General features: G+C 48.6%; 1 pseudogene; it reads left to right on the top strand.

The window, feature by feature from the left end:
* LOC123129560 (uncharacterized) overlaps positions 1–24,629 on the top strand; it is a 53,449-nt pseudogene extending 28,820 nt beyond the window's left edge.
* Positions 24,630–25,035: the final 406 nt, after the last annotated feature.

Genomic DNA, 25,035 nt, shown 5'->3' with positions numbered 1-25,035 from the left:
TATATCAAACCATATCTATGAATGGGATACACTAGCACATCAAGGAGAACATTAGAAGCGGAGTGCTATATGTCTCTCGGTCGATCATCCAGATTTTGTTCCCTTGGCCTCGCTAAGGTGAAATCTAAGAAAGTGTTATCTTCCTTTGCATCTGCATCATCCATCACCATTCATCATGGTGGTATGTTGTGTTGCCAGGATCCTTGACACGGATATTGGTAAAACCTTGATGAATATGGAGATGCTCAAGTTCTTGAGAGCACGCGCAAGCACTAGGTTTTACCATTGGCGTTAACTGGGATTTGCTTCTAGTTTCCTCGGTTATGTTATAACCTTTTCAAACAATGGACTCACTCTCGACTGTTGAGTTCTTCCCCAGTTACCAGAATCATTCCCAACATTTGCATTTTGTTCCCAGCTTGCACCTCAGTAGTTGTTGTTCAGGATTATCTTCAAAAGTGGACTTACCATGGGTCCCTTCCATTTCCGATGATAAGCAAAAATCATCCATTGTGTTGTCTTCAACAAGGTAGTCCACATCATCCATTCTACTCTCGGTATGCCATCCCTACTTACTCCGCCAAATGATTGCTCAAGATTTCCCTAGGCTGGTATAGAGAATTTTATTGATCTCTGGATCAAAAGTAATTCTTTTTGCCACTTAAGGGATGATTCTACGGGTCACCCTCCTCCAAGATGTCTCGTTTTGGTGTCATGGCAACTCAATTCCTCGCTACGTTGGCAACCGACCACCACCCTCTTAGGTGTGGAATTGTTGCCTACCTAGTGAACCTTTGTCATGTGTTTCACTCCATTCCTATCGATGTATGCTTCGTGTCTCAGCTCGAGAGTTGTTTCAAGCGTCTCGCTCCACGAGTTGATCCTGAGTTGTTCGATCTTCGATAAGATCAATCCTTCTAGAGTTTTCCCTTTCCTCTCATTGTCATGTTAGTTGTAGTTCTCAAAGCAAGACGTCGAGATCAAGGTGATGCAATGAATCAACATCTCCGAGAAGGGCAATTGGATCATGAAGATTTGTGTCCCCTCTGTCTTCTTACCTCATGTCTTGAATCTCGGGACGAGATCCTTGTTAGTGGGGGTGAGTTGTCACAGCCCTAGAGTTGATTGCAATTAGTTTCATAAGCATTCATGTCATCATGTTTAAATTTTTATAAAGCTGAAATGGGGATCGATCAAACCCTAGCACCAGAAAGAATTCAAATAAGTTTAAATAAAATCTTTTTCAAAGAACCCGAAATGTCATTGAAAATGTTCATGATTTATGATAGAGGTGAAAACCTCTGCCAAAAATGATGAGCATATTTCTTGGACATTTATGGATTTTTGGGCTAAATCATATTGTATTTGAATTGGAGCATTTAATGCCTATAAATATTTTAAATGCTTCAATACTTCTGAAAACAATTGGGGGCTTTTGGAAATAATTCAAATAGTGCCCACAATTTTTGTCAGGATTTTACAAAATGAGTTAGTATTTTACTAATTCAAAACAGATCAAAATAAATAGAAAACAGAAACAGAATTAGAAAGAGAGAGAGAAGGACTCACCTAGGCCACTTACCTAGCAGCCCACCTGGCCAGGCCACCTGACGACCCAATTGGCTGGCCCAGCCCAGCCAACGCTGCCTGCTTCTTCCACCTTCTGCCAGAAGGACAAGAAGGTGCGTGGCGAGCGCGCAGCCGAACGCGGCCACCTCCTGCTTGCCACCTTCTGCCTCCCCCTCACGCCACGGAGAAGCCCGACGCCTCCCCTCCCCTTCCCCTCGCTCTCTGGCTCTCCCGCCCTCTCCTCTGCTTCCTCACTCGCGCCCGAGCGGAGCCCGTCGCCGCCGTCCACCATTCGTGCGGCCACCGGCCTCCACACGCCCCTCCGACGTGCTATGAGCTCCGCGCCGTCGTCCTCGTCACCCCCACCGAGCCAATCAATCCGGGAAGCACCGCAGCGACGCTATCGTCATCATCTACACCAACGGGCGCCCGAGATCGCCATCGTCAATCCGTTGCCTTCGACGCTTCCCCGAGCATGCTGGGCTTCTCTGCGAGTCCCCCGTGAGCTCCTCTGTTTCTCCCCCTAGTTCCCGTTCTCGTTTGGCTGCCGAAGCCGCCGTTCCCGTCCTGGCCAAGAACCACCACCGCCACGGACTTGTTTCCGACGAGCTCCGGCGCCCCCGCACCCAGCCGCCTGCTTCCGTGGATGCGCGCACGCACGGGCTACCTCCTGGTGCCTTTCTCCGCCGCTCCCGTGGCCTCCCGGTGTGTTTCCGCCGTGGCCAGAGGTCACCGGTGACTAACTCCGGTGGGCTGACGTGTCCGGCTTAATTAGCCACTAACCACCCTGTTTAGTTTAACACTAGACACTGACAGTGGGACCCGCTTTGTTAGTTTTCTGGACAACAAAAATAATTAGATTACTTAATTAAACCAGCAGGACCCACGCGTCAGAATTGACCTGCTGACGCGGCCGTTGACCAGGCCCACATGTCAGCGACTCTAACCGGTCCTGTGTCACTGACCAGTGGGCTCCACTGGCCAGGTTTGACCTGGGCTGACGCTGTTGACTAGCTGATGTCAGCATGACGCATTGATGACGCAGTAATCATTTTCCTGGATTATTTCTAATTCTAAATGATTTGGAAATTCCAGAAAATATCCAAAACTTTGAAAAATCATAGAAAATAATCTATAACTCCAAATGAAAAGTTTTATATATGAAAAATTATTAGAAAAATCCAAGGAATCTGTTTATGGCATTTTCATGCATGTTTGAGCAAGTTAACCTCACTTTTTAGTCAAAAACATGATAATGCACTATTTGAATTCATAGTTTGAATTTGAATTTGAACCTTGAGTTCAAATCAACCCAAAACCTTTCTGTTACTAGTCGCATTAGCTCAAATCACAACATATTGTCATGCCATGATCATGCATCATATTGTGCATTGCATTGATGTGCTCTTCCTTGTTTGCCGGTAATTGTCCCCTCTCGGTAGACGCTGCTTCGACGCTGTGATCGTTGACACTGATGAAGACTCAATGTTATCTTCAGAAGTGCCAGGCAAGCAAAAACCCCCTTGTTCATTCCGATATGATCCCACTCTCTCGCTCCTGCTCTCTTTTACTGCATTAGGACAACAGCGATTCAACTGTTACATGCTGCGGTAGCTGAACCCTTTCCTCTGCATGACCTGTCATTGCCACAGTAAATAGATGAAACCCACTAGCATGAGTAGGAGTTGCTTGAGCCTTGATGTGCCTACTCATTCATGTTGTTTGTCATGCCTGCTACTGCTTAGAGTTGAGTCAGGTCTGATTCATCGGGGATGATTTGGAATGGTGTTAAACATGTCCTACTGTGTGTGAGCTAAGTGTGTGAACACGATTTGGTAAAGGTAGCAGTGAGAGGCCATGTAGGAGTACATGGTGGGTTGTCTCATTGCAGCCGTCCTCAGGAACTGAGTTCTGTGTTTTTGATCCATGAACAGTTACTACCACACATTGGGTTCCGGTAACTCGGCCCCTCTCAGCTTATTAATCAACTCGATCTCTGTCCAGGAGTTGCAACTAGTTTTTGGTGTTCGTAGGTAGTGTTAGTAGTCTACCAAGTGGCCCCCGGTAGAGGTGGGCTTGGGAAAGACTAGGCACAATGGCACGGTGTACCAAGTGGCACCCGGATGGTGGGCTTGAGAACCCGCACACATCGTTTGGGGCCGTGAGCGACACCCCGGCCGGATCTTCTTGTGGATGGAACCCGAATAGGCGATAAACCTGGACTAGAGACTTGTTGGTTAGTCAGATCGTGGCCGACTCCCTCGCCCGGTATCCGCTTGAAGGTTGCCGAGGTACATGATGTGTACAGGGCGATAAGTGGCGAGAGCGTGTGTGAAGAAGTACACCCCTGCAGGGTTATCATTATCTATTCGAATAGCCGGATTCCTCGGATATGGAAACTTGGACCCCTTGCATAGTTCATAGACAAGCGAAAGTGGATACTTTGAAATGCGCAAGATAAGTGTGAGTGCTATGGATGGCGTTCTCGCAGGGAGACGGGAGCGGATCCATAGTGGTGTATTGGTATGGTGAATTTGTGGACTCGTGTGCGCCACCTCAAAGAGTTACTTGCAGTCGTAGTTTAGGATAGCCACCGAGTCAAAGCTGGCCTGCTGCAGTTAAACTCCACACCCCCTTTGTTGATACCAATGCATATGTAGTTAGTTCTGATGTAAGTCTTGCTGGGTACATTTGTACTCACGTTTGCTTAATTTATGTTTTGCAGAGAGACTTCAGTCCCGCTAGTAGTTCCGCTTGGACTTCGACGTTTAGCTCGTTACCTCAGCTACGATCTTGTACCTTGGGAGGGTCTTGTAGATAGTCAGGCTTCTCAGCCGTTTTCATTTGTAGATGTCTGTACTCAGACATGTTAAGCTTCCGCATGTGCTTTGACTTGTATGCTCTGAATGTTGGGTCGTGAGACCCATGTTTGTAATATCTCGCTCCTCGGAGCCTAATGAATAAATACTTGAGTCGTAGAGTTATGTTGTGATGCCATGTTGTATTTACACATATCGAGCATATTGTGTGTATGATTGAAATGCTTGGTATGTGTGGGATCCGACAACCTAGTTGTTTATCCTTGGTAGCCTCTCTTATGGGGAAATGTAGTCTTGTGCTTCCATGAGCCATAGTAGTCCGCTACAGCCCGGTTCACCGGAGTCCTGCTAGCCCAGCACTACTGCTCCGGAACACTTGACTGGCTGGCATGTGATTCACTTCATTCCTGTGTCTGTCCCTTCGGGGAAATGTCACGCGGTGACATCCGGAGTCCTGCCTAGCCTGCTACAGCCCGGGTTCCCGGAGTCCTGTTAGCCCAGTGCTACAGCCCGGATTCGCACGCTGCTGACCGACATGCTCGATGTTGATTCATGTATGCCTGTCCCCCTAAGTTAGTGCCACCTTGGGTTCACGACTAGTCATGTCGGCCTGGGTTCTCTGTCATATGGATGCTAGCGACACTATCATATACGTGAGCCAAAAGGCGCAAACGGTCCTGGGCCATGGTAAGGCGACACCCGTGGGAATACCGTGCGTGAGGACGCAAAGTGATATGAGGTGTTACAGGCTAGATCGGTGTGACTTAGAATCGGGGTCCTAACATGGGACCCACCGGTAGGGCCTCTGTATTTTATGAAAAAAACATTCCCACTGCTGACAGGTCGGACCCACCAGCTATATCTTCGCAAGCAAGGAAGTGCCTCCTTATGACGGACAAAAAATGAATACCCCCCTGCTAGCTAGGACCCACAATAGTGGGAGGCTGACTTGTGGGCCAACTAAGTTGACGAGGATGGAGGGCTTTGTCAACTTAGTCAATATGAACGATTCTAGCTCCAGTGACCGTACGATGTCCATCCAACGGTCGTAGTGCTTCTTCAACCTCTGGTCTTCTTGCTCCAGCCGCCCAAACCAACACCGGTCGTGCCTCGTTCTCCTGCCTCCCATGGCCGGCTGCGATGCCGTGGAGGCCTCACCGCCCCCTACTACTCCCACCGCTGGCCAGGCCATCCCTCTACTCACCCACACCCCCTGTTATTCTGGGGCGACGACAGCCTCACACCGCAGCCGAACCAGTGAACCCTCGTACTCCTCTCCGCGTTGGCATCCACTACCGCATCTTCCCCGGCTCCATGTCGTCCCCTTCCTAGGCCTCGCCGTCATCCACTGCCTTGGTGCTCTCGGCGCGGCGTGGTCAATGTGTTAAACGACCGACTTACATCGGAAGAGTACTGTACATGGAGAGGCTGACAGCTAGGTCCATGGCCATAGCTGGGTCCATGGCCACAGCCCAGTTTTTTTTGATTTGCCAAGTAAGTCGCTTTGTCAGGCCTGTTGGGCTGCAAATCTTTCAAGACGAGGAAAGCTTCATTCGGCTGGCCGAGAAAATGGCTTATCAGTAATGAGAAATGGGCTGTATATTTTTAAAACACATCAAACCGGCAATTAGTTTCAAATTTCTTTTTTTTCATTTCAAGATTTTAAATTGCATTGATTTTTATGTGTGGACGATTTGTTGGATCTTATATTGGTATACATTTATTTTTAAAATCAGTTTGAATGTGACTCGAAATTTCGGGATTAAAAACAGTTCGGAGCGCACCGAAATATGCAAAATTTTATATAATTTTTTAACCGTGGCCACAATATGGGCTGTAATGCTAACAAAAAGAATATGGGCTCCAAAAAAACCTTAAGAATTAGCAAATGGGCTGTAAATTATTAAAAATAATGGCAGATGGGTTGTATGATGTTTTCCACGGATTTGAAGCTTTCCTAAAAAAAGGTTGACGCACAAGCAGTGAATGTTGGATGTCCATCCAACGTCCGTTGTGCTTCTTCAATCTCTGCTCTTCCTGATCCAGCCGCTCAAACAAGCGCCGGCGAGACCGCCTGCTCCCTCCTCCCCGCGGCCGGCTGTGCTGCCGCGTAAGCCTCACCGCCCCATTGTACTCCCATCGCTGGCCTAGCCATCCCTCTACTCACCCACACTTGCTGTTATTCTCCGGCGACAGCAGACGAACCAGTAAACCCTCGTACAGTCGTACTCCCCTCCGCGTGGGAAACAACTGCCGAGTCTTCCCTGGCTCCGTGTCGTTCCCTTCCTAGGCCTTGCCGTCGTCCACCGCCCTGGTGCTCTCGGCACGGCCTGGTCAACGTGGTTAACGGCCGACATGCATCTGAAGTGGACTGTACGTGGAGAGGCTGACAGCTGGGTCCACGGCCGCACACAAGGAAATGCCTCCTTATTACGCACAAAATAATGATTCCTCTACCTGACATCTGGGACCCACCGAAAGGGCCTCTGTATTTCACGAAAAAAACGTTACCACCGCTGACAGCTCGGACCCACCAGCTATATCTTCGCACGCAAGGAAGTGCCTCCTTATTACGCACATAAAAAATGAATACTCCCCCTTCTACCTGGGATCCAGTATAGTAGGAGGCTGACTTGTGGGCCTACTAAGTTGACGGGGACGGAGGGCTTTGTCAACTTAGTCAATATGCATGATTCTATCTCTAGTGACCGTACGATGTCCATCCAACGGCCGTAGTGCTTCTTCAACCTCTGGTCTTCTTGCTCCAGCCGCCCAAACTAGCGCCGGTCGTGCCTCATGCTCCTGCTTCCCGTGGCCGGCTGCGATGTCGCGGAGGCCTCACCGCCCCCTACTACTCCCACCGCTGGCCAGGCCATCCCTCTACTCACCCACACCCCCTGTTATTCTGCAGCGACCGCAACCTCACACCGCAGCGAACCAGTGAACCATCATACTCCTTAACGCGTGTGCATCCACTGTCGCGTCTTCCCTGGCTTTGCGTCATCCCCTTCCTAGGCCTTGCCATCATCCACCGCCCTGGTGCTCTCGGCGCGGCGTGGTCAACATGGTCAAGGAACGGCTTCCATCGGACGTGGACTGTACATGGAGAGGCTGACAACTGGGTCCACGGCCGCAGCAAGGAAGTGCCTCCTTATTATGAGGAAAATAATGATTCCTCCACCTGACAGCAGGGACCCACCGGATGGGCAACCGTATTTCGCGAAAAAATGTTTTCCCCCTGACTGCTGGGACCTACCAGCTACATCTTCGCATGCAAGGAAGTGCCTGACAGTCGGGACTGAAGAAAATATGCCCTAGAGGCAATAATAAAGTTATTATTTATTTCCTTATTTCATGATAAATGTTTATTATTCATGCTAGAATTGTATTAACCAGAAACATAATACATGTGTGAATACATAGACAAACAGATTGTCACTAGTATGCCTCTACTTGACTAGCTCGTTGAATCAAAGATGGTTAAGTTTCCTAGCCATAGACATGAGTTGTCATTTGATTAACGGGGTCACATCATTAGAGAATGATGTGATTGACTTGACCCATTCCGTTAGCATAGCACTTGATCGTTTAGTATGTTGCTATTGCTTTCTTCATGACTTATACATGTTCCTATGACTACGAGATTATGCAACTCCCGTTTACCAAAGGAACACTTTGTGTGCTACCAAACGTCACAACATAACTAGGTGATTATAAAGGTGCTCTACAGGTGTCTCTGAAGGTGCCAATATGACCATCCAGGTTCCGCTATTGGTTATTGACCGGAGATGTGTCTCGGTCATGTCTACATAGTTCTTGAACCCATAGGGTCTGCACGCTTAACGTTACGATGACAGTTTTATTATGAGTTTATGTGTTTTGATGTACCGAAGGTTGTTCGGAGTCCCAGATGTGATCATGGACAATACGAGGAGTCTAGAAATGGTCGAGACATAAAGATTGGTATATTGGACGACTATATTCGGACACCGGAAGTGTTCCATAGAAGTTTCGGATAAAACCGGAGTGCCGGAGGGTTATCGGAACCCCCGGGGGAACTAATGGGCCTCGATGGGCCTTAGTGGAGAGAGAGAGGGGTGGCCACGCAGGCCGCGCGCCCCCTCCCCCTTGAGTCTGAATTGGACAAGGAAGGGGGGTTGCGCCCCCCTTTCCTTCTCCCTCTCCCTCTCCTTCCTTCCCCCTCTCTCCCTTTTGGTGGAAACCTACTAGGACTTGGAGTCCTAGTAGGATTCCCCTCTTGGGGGTGATACGTCTCCGTCGTATCTACTTTCCCAAACACTTTTGCCCTTGTTTTGGACTCTAACTTGTATGATTTGAATGGAACTAACCCGGACTGACGCTGTTTTCAGCAGAATTGCCATGATGTTGTTTTGTGTGCAGAAAACAAAAGTTCTCGGAATGACCTGAAACTCCACAGAATATCTTACAATAAATAATAAAAAATCCTCGCCAAAGATGAAGACCAGGGGGCCCACACCCTTGCCACGAGGGTGGGGGGCGCCCCCCCTAGGGCGCGCCCCATACCTCGTGGGCCCCCTGGAGACCTCCTGACTCCAACTCCAACTCTATATAACCGCTTCCGGGGAGAAAAAAATAGAGAGAAGAATTCATCGCGTTTTACAATATGGAGCCACCGCCAAGCCCTAAAACCTCTTGGGAGGGCTGATCTAGAGTCCGTTCGGGGCTCCGGAGAGGGGAATCCGTCGCCATCGTCATCATCAACCATCCTCCATCACCAATTTCATGATGCTCACTGCCATGCATGAGTAATTCCATCGCAGGCCTGCTGGACGGTGATGGGTTGGATGGGATCTATCATGTAATCGAGTTAGTTTTGTTAGGGTTTGATCCCTAGTATCCACTATGTTCTGAGATTGTGTTGCTATCACTTTGCTATGCTTAATGCTTGTCACTAGGGCCCGAGTGCCATGATTTCAGATCTGAACCTATTATGTTTTCATCAATATATGAGTGTTCTTGATCCTATCTTGCAAGTCTATAGTCACCTATTATGTGTTATGATCCGTTAACCCCGAAGTGACAATAATCGGGATACCTACCGGTGATGACCGTAGTTTGAGGAGTTCATGTATTCACTATGTGATAATGCTTTGTTCTGGTACTCTATTAAAAGGAGGCCTGAATATCCCTTAGTTTCCGTAAGGACCCCGCTGCCACGGGAGGGTAGGACAAAAGCTGTCATGCAAGTTCTTTTCCATAAGCACGTATGACTATGTTTGGAATACATGCCTACATTATATCAATGAACTGGAGCTAGTTCTGTGTCACCCTAGGTTATCACTGTTACATGATGAACCGCATCCGGCATAATTCTCCATCACTAATCCATTGCCTACGAGCTTTCCATACATTGTTCTTCGCTTATTTACTTTCCCGTTGCTATTGCTATCATCACTACAAAATACCAAAAACATTACTTAAACTATTATTACCTTTTGCTACCGTTACCACTACTATCATATTACTTTGCTGCAGATACTAAGTTTCCAGGTGTGGTTGAATTGACAACTCAGCTGCTAATACTCAAGAGTATTCTTTGGCTCCCCTTGTGTCCAATCAATAAATTTGGGTTGAATACTTTACCCTCGAAAACTGTTGCGATCCCCTATACTTGTGGGTTATCAAGACTATTTTCTGGCGCCGTTGCCGGGGAGCATAGCTCTATTCCTTGAGTCACTTGGGATTTATATCTGCTTATCATTATGAAGAACTTGAAAGATCCAAGAACCAAGATTTATCCCTCAACTACGAGGGGAGGTAAGGAACTGCCATCTAGCTCTACACTTGATTCACCTTCTGTTTTGAGTAAGCTTGCGACACCTAAAACTGCTTCTTCTATTCGTTCTGATATATCGCATGTTATTGATGATGCCACTTCTGCTATACATGATACTTATGATGAAACTACATCTATGCTTGATACTACTGTGCCACCTAGTGAATTTCTGGATGAACAACTTGCTAGGGCTAGAGAGATTGAAAATACTGAATCTGATAATACTGATGAAAGTGATGATGAAGAATCACTTGTTATTCCTGAGGGTTATCTTTTTGATCAAGAAGCCTCTTTAGCTATTTTAGCTTGCAAAGATAGATACGAACTTAAGAGGTTATTAGCTAAATGGAATAAGCAATCTCTAAATGCTAGGATGAAGCCTGATCCTGCTTTTGTTACTTCACCTATCTGTGCTACTGATAAGGATTATGAATTCTCTGTTGATCCTGATATAATTACTTTGGTTGAATCTGATCCTTTTCATGGTTATGAATCTGAAACTGTTGTGGCACATCTTACTAAATTAGATGAAATAGCTACCATGTTCAATACTGATGAGAGAACTCGCTACTTTTATATCCTTAAAATATTTTTGTTCTCATTAAAGGGTGATGCTAAGATATGGTTTGATTCTCTTGATCCTAGTTGTGTGCATAGTCCCCAAGATATGATTTATTACTTCTCTCCTAAATATTTCCCTGCTCATAAGAAACAAGCTGCTTTGAGGGATATATATAATTTTGTGCAAATTGAAGAAGATAGTCTCCCACAAGCTTGGGGGAGGCTTATCCAATTACTTAATTCTTTGCCTGATCATCATCTTAAGAAAAATGAAATACTTGATATCTTTTATAATGGACTAACCGATGCTTCCAGAGATTACCTGGATAGTTGTGCTAGTTCTGTTTTCAGGGAAAGAACACCGGATGAAGCTAAAATTCTATTGAATAATATGATGACAAATGAAAATAATTAGACACCTCCGGAACCAATTCCTGAGCCTATTCCTAAACCAACTCCGAAGAAAAGCGGTATTCTATTTCTCAGTCCTGAAGATATGCAAGAGGCAAAGAAATCTATGAAAGAAAAAGGTATTAAAGCTGAAGATGTTAAGAATTTGCCTCCTATTGAAGAAATGCATGGTCTTAATTTACCGACTATTGAAGAAACATATGATCTTAATCCATTACCTATTGAAGAAACTCATGGTCTTAATAACCCGGCACAGGTAGTAAAGGTAAATTCTCTCTATAGATATGATAAAGGTGAAATCCCATTTACTAAGTTTGCTAGCCCATGCTTAGATGAGTTCGATAAATTTATGGCTAAGCAAGAAGATTTTAATGCTTATTTTGGTAGACAATTGAAATACAATTCAGATATGCTTGAACACTTGGGTGATTATATGGCCAATGTCAAAGGTGAACTTAAATTTATTAGTAAACATGCTTCTATGGTTACCACTCAAGTAGAACAAGTACTTAAAGCTCAAAATGATTTGCTCAATGAATTGAATAGTAAGGATAATGATAATGTTGTTAGAGTTATGACTAGAGGTGGTAAAATGGAACTAACCCGGACTAGAGGTGGTAAAATGGAACTAACATGCTTCTATGGTCATCTTTGGCCGAACATAATTACGCAGGACGCCATGAGCCAATATCGAGGTATCATCGGACGGCTCCTTGGGTTCGTCGGACATGGATAGAGATCCAATCCCGACTGCCACCTCCCCTCATTCTGCTGACGACACCAGGTGTTGTCTCAAGAGGCACCGGATCAAGGGGGACAGTCCCGGAGGCGCCTCAAGGCGACCTTCCGGACTCCGGGAGCAGAGGGGACGGGGCCCCTGAGAGCTCCGAGTTCGGCCCTTAGCCAAACACCGCGCCGGAACCTCCTGCGGTTCCGGGCTCGGGCAGGCTGTCTCCTTCTAAGAGGGGTGAGACGCCTGTGTCGGTGACCTCTGTCCATCCAGAGGCGCCGGACAATCTGTTGGAAGCGCTTCGTGGTGCTTCCATCGAGGAGGAGCATCGCACCATCATGAGTGCGGTGATCTAGAAGGTTCAGTCCGCCAAGAGCGGATTAACTGAAGCCTGTACTAGCCTTCTAATAGGCTTCTAGGTAAGTGTTTTAAAACGTAGTAGAAGTATTACCGCATAGACAGTAGCCCCTGATGCTTTGTTCGGTGTTCGCAAAGAAAAGCCGAACAGAGGATCAAATAATATCGCAGGAGTCTAATATAAGTATGTCAATATGCATATGCAGGCTTCTCTGCTGGCGTCCGCCGCACTAACTGCGGAGGTCGTCGTACTCAAGCAGGACCTCGATGGGTCCAAGAAAGAGCTCGGCCTTGTCAAGAGGCAGCTCGAGGAGAACGAGGGTAAGTAATACCCCGTCTATAGATATATGCATATATAAGAAAGGACGCGATTGCAGAATGACAGGATCATTCTATGTTTTGCCAGGGGCCACGGCCGAGGTGGCGACCCTGAAGCAAGCGCTGACCAAGGCCGAAGAGACAGCGGCCAAGGAGCGCACCGAGTGAGAGAGGCACGAGGCTCGAGTGGGCGAGGTGCAGCAAGAGCTCCAGGCTCTTGTGACGAAGCACAAGGCGTTGGAGCTTGACTTGAACACGCGAGAGTCTGAGCTTGCCGCGGCCCGTGAGAGCGCGAAGAGTGCCAAGTCCGAGGCCCAGAAGGCCCTTCAGGAGATCGACGCGATGAAGAAGATAGCGGCGGCTAAGGCTTTCTATATGCAAAGCAAGCATGTAAAAGTAAATTATCGATTACTTACCCGGATCCGGAGCTCTTCAGGAGCATTCGCAGATTTGCCCTGCAGTGTGTCCGATGCCGCACAATTTTACCAGGCCGAGGATGGGAGCTCGACGAAGAAGCTGTTCTGGTCTCAGTATGCTGAGGCCGAACATCCGGTGCCAATGAGAGACCAGCTGAAGCAGATGGTCGAGCTACATAAGGCGGCCGATCAGGCCATGAAGGGCTTCATAGTCCGGTTGTGGCCTGGCGACGCCCTTCCGAACAGCTTCTTCGGCCTGGTGAGGCGGCTTGTGGATGCCTGCCCACGGCTGGAGGTCGTCAAGTGATCCGTCTGCATTGAAGGTGCACACCAGGCTTTCACCCGTGTAAAAACGCAGTGGGTCAAGCTAGACGCCGTGAAGCTGATCAAGGAGGGGCCACCGGAGGGCAAGGAGCACCGCCACCCCGAGATGTACTACGAGGGTGTTCTGTCGGGCGCCTGTCTTATCGTGGATGAGTGTTCACAAAATGTAATATTTGAGTGAGACTTGCTCGTTTTGTCCTGTATGTATGAAAACTTGTATCGTAGTCGCTATGCAATGCTTGTGTGAATTTAAAATATTACCTTCTGTTTGGCTGTTTATCCAATCTGAGAGATGGCTAGTCCTCGGCTTCTGCCCCCATGCCACAAGTGCTAGGGTGTTCGAGATAAACCTGAGCACTCTTGTTCCCATGTTTGGGTCCTTCGAGGGAGGTGCTCAGCACAACGAACAAGGCAACCGGACTAATAATGCTTTATCACTCTCACTTAGCCATAGAATTCTATAATTTAAAAATTTGGCGAATCCCCTGGTATTCGGAAGGCCGAATTCGAGGTGTGATACACGCCTGTAAGCCGGACAGAGCCGGCCCGTCGCCCTAAGCGGCATAAGTGTTTAGGGACTCGAAAAACCTCGCCAAACAGCGACCAGTCTCTCGCCTTATCATGACAGTCAGTTTTAGCTTTCTCTACTGAGGTCCTCAACCCGGCAGAACCGGGGAACAATCGTAGTAGTTCTCCTAGCGCTACCTTAGCCGATAGAGCGGAACGTAAGGTACCAAAACATAGGAGTCAGGCAAACCCAACATTTAACCAAAGACATGATTCAGAGCTAATGCATATAATGCTATAAGTTCGGGGTGCCGCACTTGTGAAAGTGTTCGGACTTTTCACACCATATTGTGGGTACGTAAGCCCCTGGTGCATTGGCCATACTAGAGTGTACGATTGCAAGGCGTCATTAATGAACACATAGATATATATATATATATATATAACAAAAATGCAATAATAGTCGTAATGTCATGCATTGTTTATTAAAAATTGCAATAAAGCAGAGTGATACAGATAGTGCAATAAGCAAAAGAGTAGGACTATGTCCCTTCCAAGGGCGAGCTGAGGAATGATATGAAATCTATAATCAACCTGGGAATTCCGTTGTATAAGGTAGTTGTCTGCCTCCTAGGTTGTTGTGTCATATGTTCGGCAATAGAGCTGCCGGACAGCGTTTCCAGAGATTAAAGTCCTGAAAGAAAAAGAAAAATAACCAAACGGGAAGCCCCTAGTGTGGTTTAGGCCGCGTTTTGGGGCGTGCCGCAGTTGTGCCCCCCCTCCCCACCTGTGCCCATGGTATTTTTAATGCGTAATTATGTACGCGAGACATGAATATCACTGTTGGGCTGGGATTGGGGTGGCCGTCATATTGTTACGCGAGCTCAGATTGCGCCAGGCGGTCTATTTGGCGATTGCCCCGAGCGCGCTTGAAGGTGTCCGGGCTTTGAAACGCCGAACTGGTAGGTTGCCTTGAGAGGATGCTTTGCGCTTCTGCTGCAAGGACCGCGGTGTGCTCCTCTGTTCGGAGAGAGCGCTCTGTGTTTCCATTGACTATAATAACTCCGCGAGGTCCTGGCATCTTGAGCTTGAGGTATGCATAATGTGGTACCGCATTGAATCTGGCAAATGCGGTTCGTCTGAGCAGCGCGTGATAACCACTGCGGAACGGGACTATATCGAAGACTAACTCTTCGCTTCGGAAGTTATCCGGGGATCTGAAGACCACTTCCAGTGTAATTGAGCCTGTGCAGTGGGCCTCTACGTCTGGAATGTCACCCTTAAAGGTCGTTTTTGTGGGTTTGATCCTTGAGGGGTCTATACCCATTTTGCACACTGTGTCCTGATAAAGCGGGTTCAGGCGGCTGCCGCCGTCCATAAGGACTCGAGTGAGGTGAAATCCGTCGATGATTGGGTCTAGGACCAGTGCGGCGAATCCGCCATGACGGATACTAGTGGGGTGGTCCCTGCGATCGAAGGTGATCGGACAGGAGGACCAAGGGTTGAACTTTGGGGCGATTGGCTCCAACGCATATACATCCCTGAGCGCACGCTTCCGCTCCCTCTTGGGGATGTGGGTTGCGTATATCATGTTCACCGTCTGCACTTGCGGGGGAAACCTCTTCTGTCCTCCAGTGTGCGGCTGTCGGGGTTCTTCCTCGTCATCGCTATGCGGCCCCTTGTCCTTGTTTTCGGCAATTAACTTGCCGGCCTGCTTGAACACCCAACAATCCCTGTTGGTGTGATTGGCTGTCTTGTCTGGGGTGCCATGTATTTGACACGAGCAATCGAGTATACGGTCCAAGCTGGACGGACCCGGCGTACTTTGTTTGAATGGCTTTTTCTGCTGACCGGATTTAGAGCCTTTGAATCCGGCATTGACTGCCGTATCCTCAGTACTTTTGCTGTTAATGCGGCGCTTATGCTTGTTGCGACGTGACCTGCTATTGTCATCCTTGGTATCTGAGGTACCATGGTTCTTTGATATGTTATTACTGCGAGCCAGCCAGCTGTCTTCTCCCGCACAAAAGCGGGTCATGAGCATCGTGAGGGCTGCCATAGATTTCGGCTTTTCCTGACCAAGGTGCAGGGCTAGCCACTCGTCTCAGATGTTGTGCTTGAAAGCCGCTAAGGCCTCCGCATCCGGATAGTCAACGATTTGATTTTTCTTTGTAAGGAACCGAGTCCAGAATTGCCTGGCCGACTCTTCTGGCTGATGAATTATGTGGATCAAGTCATCGGCATCTGGTGGTCGCACATAAGTGCCCTGAAAGTTATCGAGGAATGCGGCTTCCAGATCTTCCCAATAGCTAATGGAGTCTGCTGGCAAGCTGTTAAGCCAATGCCGCGCTGGTCCTTTGAGCTTTAGTGGGAGGTAATTGATGGCGTGTAAGTCATCATCACGGGCCATGTGGATGCGGAGGAGGAAATCCTCAATCCATACCGCGGGATCTGTTGTGCCGTCATATGATTCAATATTTACGGGTTTGAAACCTTCTGGGAATTGATGTTCCATTACTTCGTCTGTGAAGCATAAGGGGTGTGCGGCGCCTCTGTATTGGGCTATGTCGCGACGCATCTCGAATGGGTCTTGCCCGCTGTGTTCGGCCCGACCGGATTTGCTTTTACTGTATCCGGCATGACATTTATTGTCTCACAGATTGGTGCGCCCTCGTGATCCGTAGATCGATCTTGAATGCTTTGCCTTGTCCTCCAATATGTCTCGCAGGTCTGGCGTATCTCCCCATGCCTTTTATTTGAATGGCGTTGGGGTGGGGGCTGAGCTTTTGGCTGGAATGCCTCTCTATCGCGGCCACGAGGTGGCCGAACAGCCGTATCATACCCTTCTTCCTCCAGTCGGGGTAGTAACCTGCACCTTGGGTAACTCTTGGAGGGACGCTCGAGTTTATATTCCTCGGCCACGAGGACTTAAGTCCATTTGTCAGCTAGCGGATCTTGATCAGCTTGAAGTTGCTGCTGCTTTTTCTTCAGGCTATTTGCCGTGGCCCTAAGCCTGCGCTTGAAGCGCTCTTGTTCGACGGGATCCTCTGGTACGGCGAATTCATCATCGCCGAGGCTTGCCTCGTCTTCAGAGGGGGCATGTAATTGTCATCCTCCTCCTCTCCGCCAGCCGCTCTCTCAGGAGAGCTGGCTCCTTCATCCTCCTGCTCTAAATCTTGCTGGAGGGGATTGTTGTTGTCTTCGGCGCTATCCGGAGTGTTATTATCTCCTGTGCCGGTATCACCACTTTTGCTTTGGCGGGACTTAGAGAGGCACCGCTGACGTCGGCGCTTGGGTTGCTTCTTGGAGGGGTCATCCTCCGCTATCTCGTCGCCATTGCCTTCATTGGGTGTATCCACCATGTATATGTCATACGACGAGGTGGCTTTCCAGTGCCCTATAGGTGCTGGTTCAAGTTCGTCTCCTACATCGTCGTCCATATCGTTGATGTCTTCGGAGTCGAAGTCGAGTATGTCGGTTAGATCATCGACAGTGGCTACAAAGTGGGTGGTGGGTGGGCGTCGAATTTCTTCGTCGTCCGCATCCCAATCCTGTTGGACATAATCTGCCCAGGGCTCTCCTGACAAAGAGATAGACCTTAGTGACTTCAGAATGTCGCCGAAGGGCGAGTGCTGAAAGATATCCGCGGCGGTGAATTCCATGATCGGCGCCCAATCGGATTCGATTGGCATGGGCGCGGATGGTTCGGGGTCCGGAAGAGAGTCCGGCACCTTGGAGTCACGGGCTGTGCAGAGGATTATGCTGGTGTTTGGCTCGATCGCCGTCGAGACTGCAGCCCCTGAGGCGGTGTCTAGCCACCCGTCCTCGATTGGCGTAGTTGGCTCCGAGCTAAGGGTCGGAGCTGATGCGGGCGCGGCCTCTGGGGTACCGTCCGGTCGTAGAGCTAGGTCATACCCATTGCGACAGTGCGGCGCGCCCGGTTGTGGCTCGAATCCGTCGAAGATCAAGTCCCCGCGGATGTTGGCCATGTAATTCAAACTTCCAAATCTGACCTGATGGCCAGGGGTGTAGCTTTCAATCTGCTCTAGATGGCCAAGCGAATTAGCCCGCAGTGCAAAGCCGCCGAATACGAAGATCTGTCCGGGGAGAAAAGTCTCACCCTGGACCGTATCGCTATCGATGATAGTAGGAGCCATCAAGCCTAACGGCGACGGCACATAGGAACTCCCAATGAAAGCACCAATGTCGGTGTCAAAACCGGCGGATCTCGGGTAGGGGGTCCCGAACCGTGCGTCTAGGCCGGATGGTAACAGGAGGCAGGGGACACGATGTTTTACCCAGGTTCGGGCCCTCTTGATGGAGGTAAAACCCTACGTCCAGCTTGATTAATATTGAAGATATGTGTAGTACAAGAGTAGATCTACCATGAGATCAGAGAGGCTAAACCCTAGAAGCTAGCCTATGGTATGATTGTATGTTGTGATTGTTGTCCTACGGACTAAAACCCTTCGGTTTATATAGACACCAGAGAGGGTTAGGGTTACACAAGGTCGGTTACAAAGGAGGAGATTTCCATATTCGTATTGCCTAGCTTGCCTTCCATGCCAAGTAGAGTCCCATCTGGACACGAGACGAAGTCTTCAATCTTGTATCTTCATAGTCTAACAGTCTGGCCAATGGAGATAGTCCTGCTGTCCGGAGACCCCCTAATCCAGGACTCCCTCAGTAGGCCTCCGAAACCGCACCTTATGAGTCCTGTACGGGAGAAGGGTGACAAGGTTTTTGGGGAGCGCTTCGCGCGACTACTGACTTCTTCGTCACTGACACCCTGGACTCCGACGACTACTTCCCTGACGACGACTTCTTCCCGGACATCGACAACCTCCTCGACGACATGGCTGGCGAGGACACCGACCCCAAGTCCAGCGCTTCTGCTGCTGCTGTCTCGTACGTGTTCTTCCTCTTTCTATTAGAGGTCCTGCTACAGTTCCTTGTTCTAGTGTTTGCCCAAGATATGATAGACTCTGTTTCATATATTCAACTTGCTATACTGTCTGCTCTAGATGTGTTTAGTCACAGTTCATATATGAAGATGTTGTTTACCTTCTCTTATATAAATCGCATGACTTGTTTTATCACTGTCGTACTAGTGATGCTTTACCTAGTATTTCTGTTAATAAAATCATTTGATAAATTGCTCATATTTCCAACAATTTCTCCATAACCAATTGTGTTCTAATGTTGGTACCTGTCATTGGCCTTGGTGTCACAAAATATGTTCTCTGCTGATGTTGACTGATATTTTTCCACCGCCACCCGCATTTTTCTTGTTTTACTCCGTAAACAAAAAACATATACTGAAACTAGCTGGAACACGATGATCATCTTATCTAGCCAGGCGGGACTATCCAACCAAAGGAAAGTGATGTGAAGTGCTCCCCCACCTCCATCAATCTTGATGGAGAGAAGCAATGGTGGAAGAGGGGTGAGAGAGGTTAACCTTCAAGGAGTAAAGCAAGCGGGAGGCCAAAAAGGTTGAGAAGGGGAATATAATAGTGACGCATTGCAAGCTAAAGAGACAAATACCGCAAAGTACCAACAATAGATGACCGGGCATATTGTATGACATGTTCGGTACAATTTATTATCCCCTCTATTTCAAAATGTACTGCGCATGAGATTTTCCAAAAGTCAAACCTTGTGTAATTTGACCAAGTTTGGTGAGAAAAGTATCAACAAAAATAATACCAAATAAACATAATATAAATATATGTTTAATGATGCCTCTAATGGTATTTATTTAATATCATAGATGTAGATATTTTCCTCTACAAAGGTAGTCAAAGTTTATGGAGTTTGACTTTTGAAAGTTCTTATGCACACTTTATTTATGAATGAGGGAGTATGTCGTTAAATTTTACATGGAAAATCAATTAAAGTTTGTTCCAAAAGGAATCCAAACAGAAGAACAGGGTGAGCCACTATTCACATAATTTGCTTTTATTTTACCTCAAAGTAAGAAAACAGACATTTTTTTATTGCCATTTACAGTATGTTTTTAATGTCAAGTGCCATTTAATTCTCAGTGTCTTGAGGTGTGTTCTCTATTGGATATAACCAAGATACAAATATGAATGCCGGTTACTTTTAGTTGGTTTCGGGAAGGTTGTTTTAGAGCATTGCAATCATGATTATAATATGGTAGCTCATGTGGTAGCGTAAAATGGTCGTGTTGATCCATCAAACTTATGGTTGGACGCATCTCCTGCTTTTTATTTCTAAACCTTTAGCAGATGATGTAAGCGTTGTTTGATATTAATAAAGCTAGCTTTCTCCTAAAACAAAAAGGTACAAAGAACGCATTCCTACAACTTTCAAATGTTTTGTAGTCCATCTCTTTTGCAACTGCATTTATTTATGTAAATAAATATGTTTGTTCACTCAAAGGTGGCACAAATTATACGCATATGCCTATAACCATGACACAATTAACCCATCCTGATGGATACCAATGATACCCTAAGTACAGGGTCATAGCAATGCCTAGAAAAGTCAAGGATCTATTACCCATTCATCTCATCGACAATTTGAGGTAACAATGTCAATTGCAGCAGAAAAAAGAACCCGTCAAGAGTCCACGATCACCATGTTAAAATAGCATAGGAGAGTACCACAGTATAGAACACATTTGCAAACTCTGAAATGGAAAAATTAAGAATATCACTCGAGAAGAAATGACCACATGAAAAGACTAAAACTAGACGACCTCTTGTCACACCTGCAGACCAGCTTGCAGCGGACTGATCAGTGTAAGTGACGATCCGCACTTGCAACAACTAAGTCACCCTCTAGCTAGGGGCTGGGACCCACCGCCAAGTGTATGCGTGTGTGCTAAGCCAAGTGTTGGCGTGTGTGCTAAGCCAACTGTGGCCTACTTGTAACGGAATGACCGGAGGGAGAGGCTATCAAAAAGAAATGAACTACTCCCCCCTCGCCTTTGTCTCTCTCGCTCTCACCTAACCCAGCTCTCCTCTCCTCATCCCGATCCCCCTTTCCTCCTCTCAATCCTCTCGATCGGGTTGTGACAATTTGGTATTCAGAGCCAAAAAAATTTCCCCACCACCACCGTCTGCTCGAGATCGATCGGTAACATCCACCGATCAGGTGCGCGCCGCTCCGGCAAGCTCGCACAAAATCCTACCTGGATTCGATCCGATCTAGCATAAAATCACGACACCACCATCCAAGCCCTCGGCGCAGACCCGCCGAATGCTCAACACCATGTCAGAGACCACGGACAAGTTGCGGAGCTTGCTCGAGTCCGTCATCCGCCGTCTCGATGCAAATCAGAAGACCACTAACGAGCGTCACCAGGCACAGATCGCCTACAATGACCAAGTCTCCGCCGAGATCAAGCTCCTATCCAAGCAGATCGACCTCACACAAACTAACGTGGACGAGGCCCGCAAGGCTGTGCCGACCGTCGACCCCGCGGCGACCATCTCCGGAGGCGCTTCTCCATCGGGCATCAAAGCCACCCAGACTCCTCCGCGCATCCTCCACCACATCCGCCACCACCTCCACCGATTCGTCCTCCGCCACTACCCCTCTACACAGATGGCGCGGCCCAGCTACCGTTCGCCCGCCTCGTCAACCACATACCATTGTTGCACACCGCGCGGTCACCCTCGTCCTTGGAGCTAGATCGCCACGACGACCACTACATCAAGCCACCTAAGCATGATTTTTCGCGGTTTGATGGCAACGCCCCTCGCATCTGGCTGGATCGCTGGACCACCTACTTCGAGCTGTACCGAGTGCCACAGCACAGCTGGGTCACCACCGCGGCACTATACATGGACGGCCTGGCTACAATGTGGCTCCAGGCCTATCGATAGACGCATCCAGGGGTCACTTGGCAGTAATTCAGAGCTGCAGTACAAGAGGAATTCAGTCCAAAGGAATTTGAAGTTCAGATGCACCACTTTGTGCAGTTACGGTAGACAGGAAGTGTTCAGGAATATCGCCAGCAATTTGAAACAACAATGTACCATCTGCTAGCCCTGGACCCAACCTTGAGCTCCAAATTCTTTATATCACAGTTCCTGACCGGTCTCGAAGACGAGTTGTGTCTCGGTGTTCTATTGCAAGCACCAACCAGCATCACCCGTGTCGCTGTGTTTGCTCGTATTCAGGAAGAAGAACTGGAGAAGCAGCACACAATGCGACCGCGTATCACACCAGTGGGGCGACCACCACCACCTGCACCACCAGCAACCACGGTTCAAGCATGTGCCGCAGCCGCGCCACGGCAAGGGGGAGATGACTATGCTCGGGAGCACCAGCTGCGCAAATTCAGAAGAGCAAACGACCTCTGTTTTCGCTGCGGGGACAAGTACTCTAGAGAACATCAGTGCAAGCGCACCGGCCAGATCCTGATGATTGAGGTGGGCGACTTTGGCGAGATCCTCTCCGGCGACACAGTCCATGCCCTACAACTGCTTGATGAACCTGCAAGTCAAGAACCAGAATGTTGCTCCTTATCGCAGCAAGCGATCTCTGAGGAAGAAATACCATCCACAATTCGTCTTTGCGCTCAAGTTGGCGACCAAATCATGTTTCTCTTGGTGGATTCTGGGAGCACACATAGTTTCATCAGCGAAACTTTTCTCTCTCGCTTGAAAGTTCAGACAGAACACCTGCCCCTAGTTTCAGTTCGCGTGGAAAATGGGCAACGACTTCGGTGCACTCAAATTGTGCGTGGATTAGAGTGGGATGTACCTGGACACACCTTCCATACGGATTTGCGCATCCTTCCACTAGATGCATATGATGGAGTGCTCGACATCGATTGGTTATTAGCTCACAGTCCCATGAACTGCCACTGGCAAGACAAAACCATCGCATTTGAAACTGAGGGCAAGCCAGTACACCTGCAGGGGGTGCGCACCACTGATTTGCCTCCCATTGCCGAGCTTGATGCTTACGAACTTCATCGAATGGAAGTTGCAAATGACATCTAGACTGCAGCTTTAGTTATAGTGGAAACAGTGGAAAAACTTGAACCTGAACCGGTCCTTATTAATATTCAGAAACTCTTATCTAAATATGAGGATGTGTTCTCTGAACCTAAAACCCTTCTGCCCAAGGGACAGTATGATCATGCCATCAACCTAGAGCCAGGCACTGATCCAATTAACACAAGGCTGTACCACTACTCCCCAAGCCAAAAAGATGAGATCGAGAAGCAAGTTTAGGAGATGTTGCAGTCCGGAGTGATCGCCCACAACCTGAGCCCGTATGCCGCACCAATACTTCTGGTCAAGTAAAAGGACGGCAGCTGGCGATTTTGCGTCGATTTCCGGCGTCTGAACACCGCTATGGTCAAGAACAAATTTCGGCTACCCGTGGTCGACGAACTGCTCGCCGAACTGGGAGGTGCAGCCTACTTTTCCAAGATCAATCTACGTGCGGGCTATCATTAGATTCGCATGCGCAAGGAGGACGAGGAGAAAATTGCATTCAAAACGCACCACGGGCATTATCACTTCAGAGTGATGTCGTTCGGCCTCTGCAATGCGCCGGCCATGTTCCAGTGCCTCATGAACTCGGTGTTCGGCTGCCATGTCCGTAAGTTTATCATCATCTTCCTGGATGACATCCTGGTCTTTAGCTTCGATCTCCAGGAACACGAACAACACCTGCGCATCGTCCTCAACCTGCTCCGCGAACACCAGCTGTACACGAAGGCTTCAAAGTGCTCGTTCGTGCAACAGAAGATCGAGTACCTGGGGCACGTCATCTCCAAGGACGGCGTCGCCACCGACGCGAGCAAGACAAGTGCCATGAGCGCTTGGCCCATGCCCACCACACCCACCGAGCTCCGCGGCTTCCTCGGCCTGACAGGCTACTACCGCAAGTTTGTCCCACATTACGGCATCATCACGAAGCCGCTCACGTGCTTGCTCACAAAGAAGTGGTTTCTCTGGGACGACAAGGCACAGTCGGCATTCGAGATGATCAAGCAGGCCATGGTGAGCATGCCCATGCTCGCATTCCCGGACTTCAAGCGCCCGTTCGCCATTGAGACGGACGCTTGCGACACCGGCGTGGGCGCGGTCTTGGTCCAAGACGGGCACCCCATCGCGTACCTAAGCAAGGCCCTGGGGGTGCGCAACTAGAAGCTGTCGGCATACGAGAAGGAGTTTCTGGTGGTCATGATGGCCATCGACAAGTGGCGATCGTATCTCCAGAGCGCTCCATTCGAGATCCTCACCGACCACAAGAGCTTGTGTTCTTTGGGGGATCAACAACTCATCACGGATCTCCAGCGCAAAGCAATGTCCAAAATGGTGGGGTTGCAGTTCACGTTCCGCTACAAGAAAGGCACCGACAATGGCGCGGCCGATGCGCTCTCCGGCATGGGGCATTTGCTGACGCTGGACGCGCTATCCATGTGCCAGCCGCAATGGCTGCAGGAGGTGGCCAATTCCTACGAGACGGACACCGATGCGCAAGAACTACTCACCAAGCTCGCGCTCTGCGCCACCGACGACCAGGGCCGCACCCTGCAGCAAGGTGTGATCAGGCAGCGGGGACGGCTATGGATCAGCGCCAACACCACGCTCCAGACGAAGCTCATCGCCGCGCTGCACCACAGCACGGTCGGGGGACACTCCGGCGCCACCGCCACCTACCACCGGGTGCGCAAGCTCTTCGCTTGGACCGGCCTAAAACGCATTGTCGAATATTTCGTCAGGCAATGCAGCATCTGGCAGCACGTGAAGCACGAACAAACACATTCGGCCGGCAAGCTGCAGCCGCTCCCAATTCCATAGGAGCCATGGCAGGAGATCACCATGGACTTCGTTGAAGGACTGCCCAAGTCTGATGGCTACGACGCGATCATGGTCATCGTCGACCGACTCGCCAAGTACGCCCACTTCGTCCCTCTCCGCTAATATGTCTCCAACGTATCTATAATTTTTGATTGTTCCATGCTATTATATTTTCTATTTTGGATGTTAATGGGCTTTATTTTACACTTTTATATTATTTTTTGGACTAACCTATTAACCGGAGGCCCAGCCCAAATTGTTGTTTTTTGCCTATTTCAGTGTTTCGTAGAAAAGGAATATCAAACGGATTCCAAACGGAATGAAACCTTCAGGAGCACTATTTTTGGAACAAATGTGATCCAGGAGACTTGGAGTGGACGTCAAGAAACAATCAAGGAGGCCACGA

Source organism: Triticum aestivum, chromosome 6A, assembly GCF_018294505.1.
Source record: "Triticum aestivum cultivar Chinese Spring chromosome 6A, IWGSC CS RefSeq v2.1, whole genome shotgun sequence".
Lineage (NCBI taxonomy): Eukaryota > Viridiplantae > Streptophyta > Magnoliopsida > Poales > Poaceae > Triticum > Triticum aestivum.
This window is presented reverse-complemented; position numbering and strand designations above follow the sequence as displayed.